Raw genomic sequence first — 4,464 nt, 5'->3', positions numbered from 1 at the left:
ATTTCTCAGCGAACTCGTTCTCTAAACACTTGATACTTGAGTGATTTGTGAGTGATTTGTACAAAATGAACACACGGAATCCTAACATTAACACCCTTATTTATATTAAATTCGACCCTAACGGTCCTACACTAATCTGATGCCACGTTGCCCACAGGAATCCCTGGGATGCCATCTGTCTTTGTGCAGTTACACAAACTACTTCGAAATTCAAATCCTCCCGCCTGAATCCTCTTTCGACGCGTGGCAACGTGATCAGAATTTAGAATGCTACGAAAACACGTTCAGCATCAGTACTTCACGCATTTCGCAAAAATGTTTAAGTCTTTCAAAGATAATCCTCTTCGAATTAGCTCCAAGTCTAACCATCTTTTACTCCAACTCAAACCAACATTCTCGAAACATGGCCATCAGTAGCCATTTAATCTCAGAAATGGTCATTAGTAACCATCTTCCTTCGAATTGTAACTCTTCAAAGGATATTCTTTCTAAACGAAATCTTCAGCCAACAATTGGATTCAAGTCTAATGAACTGTTGTAGTTGAGAAAAGGATTATGTTGTTGTTGATATATTTTTTTCCAGGTTTTGATGTTAACTGATATTGGAATGTCGAAAGAAATTGAAGAATCCGAGAGATCTAACTCTGTGTGGGACTACAAAACATATGGCTCCGGAAGGTAATGAAATGATAACCTAGAAGGTAATGAATTAACGCAAGTCGCGAATAGCGTCTCTTGAATTGTTTAGCATGATGATAGGTAACATATTTATCTGCAGAAAAGCAACTGTGTGGAGTGGTTTGAATTTTGAATATTCCAAAATTGGAAGTGAAGATAAAAGAATGTCAAACATTTCAATTCCACTTCCACGAACTGGTTTGTCTCCCATACGCAACTGCTCAGCCAAACTCCGGTCTTTCACCACTTCATCTGCACCTTTCACAATTACTTGCATTGGTCTAAGTCTCTTTCAATTCTTTCTCTTAATTTTGTTACATTGTTTATTTTGTAGTTATGTAAAATTCACCCAAGTTAGTGAAATTTGTTTGTTTTATTGTAATTGTAGAAGAATCTGAGTTGAATGGATATATATGAAAATAAAGTAACTTACTTCACTTCAACACAATCAAGGGATTTTCCTGTGGTATTCTTCCAGCTTACACATTTTCTTCTGCTTCATTTCCCGTTATTGTTGCCACTCAGGTTCAAATTCAACTTCGGTACCAACAACAAAACATTGATTTCGTTTTATTTATTTAATTTTAAAATTATTATCAACGTCGACGTGTCAATTTTGGTGTCGTGCTTATTATATATATGAAGCAACTGGCATAGAATAAGAAACTTTGAATTCTCTATTATGTGAAAATTATGATATATATTCTTTATTTTCTTTCTTTTGATGTTTGATCAAGTGCAAATTTTTAAGTTTCAGTAATGTAAATCATTAAGTTTCAGTAATGTGTTCAAACATGGATGAATTCAAAGGACAAGCTCGTCTTCCTAATTTTGTTGTTCCAAAATGTTACGACATTAAGCTTAAACCTGACCTCATCGAATTCCGTTTCTCCGATTCCGTCGCCGTCGATCTCGACATCATCACTGCTACTCATTTCATCGTTCTCAATGCCGCTGAACTCACCGTCGGTAACGACGCCGTTTCATTCACCAACCGCCATTCCTCTAAGTTACTACTTTCATTTCTCAACTCTTTTTGGTCATCTTGAGTTTTTCTGTTACCATTATTTTTTTCTGAATTAGGATTGATGAATGTCTATGTTGTAGGTTTTCAAACCTTCAAAAGTTGAATTATTTGAAGATGATGAAATTCTCGTCTTGGAGTTTCTGGAGGAAATATCTACTTGATTGGGTGTATTGACTATTCAGTTTGATGGAATATTGAATGATAGAATGAAAGGTTTTTACAGAAGGTAACTTTTATTTTAAGCTTTTCATTGCTTGATTTCAAAGTTCCACTAACAAGTTGAAAACAAAGTGATTTTCGCGATTGATGTTACATCATGCACTTGATCACTGAATCGAATTTACATAGGTACTGAATTTAACCAGTTGAGTTTTTACTGGTTTTTAAATTTATTGTTTAATAGTCCTATTAGTTACTATATATCATATGGACATGCTTATAAGTTATATATACGCAGCAAATATGAGCATAACGGTGAAGGATTGCCACACATTAAAGAGATGATTGATGGTTATATACAAAAGGGTCTTTTGTGTGAAGCTTTGGAGGTTTATCGGGCGATGCTGCAAACTGGACATGGACCTAACGATGTCATGCTTGTGAATTTGGTTTCAGCTTGTGGTCGTAGGAATGCAATTGTTGATGGTTGGCAATTGCATGGAACAGTTGTTAAGAGAGGCTTTGATTGTTATTATTTTATACATACTACAATCATCCATTTTTATGCAGCCTGTGGGATGATGGACCTTGCATGTTTACAGTTTGAAGTGGGTGTAAGGGATCACTTAGAATCATGGAATGCTCTCATTGCAGGATTCATAAAAAAAGAAGTTCAATGAATTCACATTTACTTATTTATTTAAGGATGAAGATGCTGATACAAACGAGGAAGTTGTATAGTCAAGAATGTTGTCTTAGAATTTCTATCACGATACTTCGGTCTTGTTACGGTCTACATTTAAAATAGTTGTCAAGATTAAGATAACGTGCATCTTATGAATGATGGCTGCAATTGAATTTGAACAGGATTTAGAGTTAGTGGTATTTGAAATTTCTTGGAGGTGGAAGATTGCTTGCATGCATTTCTTTCCGACTTGGACAATGTGGCTTTGCTGATGGGTAATTCTTCTGTTAATGGTTTGGCTGAATTGTTTTTATTGAACCATATAGCTTTATCATGTTCTTAACTTTTTTTATGATTATGCAACTACATTTTGGAAGGTAGAGAGTTGGAATTTTACATGAAAAAGCTTCATAAGAAAAAAGGTGCTGCTTGATAACTTTCCAAATTATTATTTTGCCTTATTTTACATGAATTTTACATGAATTTTATTTGTCTTATTATTAGGAACACTTATTCACTTTTCTTCTTATAAGTGTACTATTTAAGAAGCTGCTTAGATTATTAAGAAAAGATAAGGGTTAATAACAGTTGGGGCAAATGAAGGTTAGTTAGATTTTAGGGATAATAGGTATTTTCCCCCTACCATATAGGCAAGATTCGATTTACCCCCCTATTAATATTTTTTTTTGGATTACCCCCTTGAAATATGAAAAGTTCTATGATTTACCCCCCTAGGACCCCCCTGTAAACTTGTTTTTTTGATTTACCCCCCTGGTTTTTCACTGTTTTTTACACGTTTAGGAGGGTACGCTAAAAATACAGGGGGGTAATCCAAAAAAAAAATATTAATAGGGGGTAAATCGAAACTCGCTATATGACAGGGGGATAAATACCTATTATCCCTAGATTTTATTTTCTGAAATGGTTAACTCTTAGTTTAATTTACTTTTGGAAGTGTTTTGGCGGTGTATGCGGTATGCTGATTTGTCTTTGAATTGTCAACTATTATGAGGGTTCGGTCTATTTTCTGGTCTAGATGCTTTTGGTTATGAATGACATTGAAGTTGGTTTAGAGTTGAATGTGTAAGGAATGTGAATTATGGACCTGTCATGGTTTTCTTTTGAATGTATGATGGTTGTACGATTGTTTTGAATTGTTAGGAATCATTGGCAGCATTTTGAATGTATGATGGCAGCATTTTGGGTGGTGGGCACTAAAAGCTAAAGTGAATATATTTTCTTTTTCCTCTATGAATTATGATATTGTGATGACTCACAGGAATAAGTTTGGTTGGCAGGGTGGCTTTGACATGATTCCCAGCGGGAGGGACAAGATTGAAACTCCAGGATAGGTTGGCCAGTTTATATGCTCTATGGAATGTTCATTTGGCCTCTTATGTATCTTTTAGTATGAAGAATAATGTGTTTTAAATGTTTAGTTTAAACAAGCTGAAGAAACAGTGAACAAGCTCTATATATATATATATATATATATATATATATATATATATATATATATATATATATATATATATATATATAAGGTAGAGCTGGAAAAGAAAAGTTCAGCTTGTGAGAGTGAAAGGATGTTGAACACAGGAAAGATGTATCAGGTTTGGTTCTGTTACTTATCTTCAACAGTCATTTATTTGATTTTGGATTTGCTGTTTTGGTTAGTTAGAACTGATGCTATAACTGCATCACAAATTTCAGGCAATGAGAGCAGACAAACAGAGGCTAAAGGTAGCAGCACTTGTAAAATCGGCTGCACCAAGACCAAAACTATGGCGCCTGTCTTTACAAAGTATCTCTGAGTCTTCTATTTAAAAGATGCATATAGATTGTGAAAATGTACCGTGTCTCATAACATTATTTGTTTGTCTCTTTCGTGTTCGAGGCTCCTGTCAGGGTGGAT

General features: G+C 34.6%; 1 long non-coding RNA gene across 2 annotated transcripts; it reads left to right on the top strand.

The window, feature by feature from the left end:
• The first annotated feature begins 518 nt into the window (after positions 1 to 518).
• Positions 519 to 3,958, top strand: LOC131607147 (uncharacterized). 2 transcript variants are annotated; one of them, XR_009285211.1, is made up of 4 exons: positions 519 to 957; positions 1,067 to 1,931; positions 2,163 to 2,971; positions 3,848 to 3,958. It is a non-coding gene; the product is annotated as an uncharacterized LOC131607147 (long non-coding RNA). The 2 variants fall into 2 exon arrangements; XR_009285210.1 differs by lacking the exon at positions 3,848 to 3,958 and having other exon boundaries at positions 2,163 to 3,058.
• Positions 3,959 to 4,464: the final 506 nt, after the last annotated feature.

This window comes from Vicia villosa, linkage group LG5 (assembly GCF_029867415.1).
Source record: "Vicia villosa cultivar HV-30 ecotype Madison, WI linkage group LG5, Vvil1.0, whole genome shotgun sequence".
Lineage (NCBI taxonomy): Eukaryota > Viridiplantae > Streptophyta > Magnoliopsida > Fabales > Fabaceae > Vicia > Vicia villosa.
The sequence above is the reverse complement of the archived record's forward strand: the minus strand, read 5'-3'. Positions and strand labels throughout refer to the sequence as shown.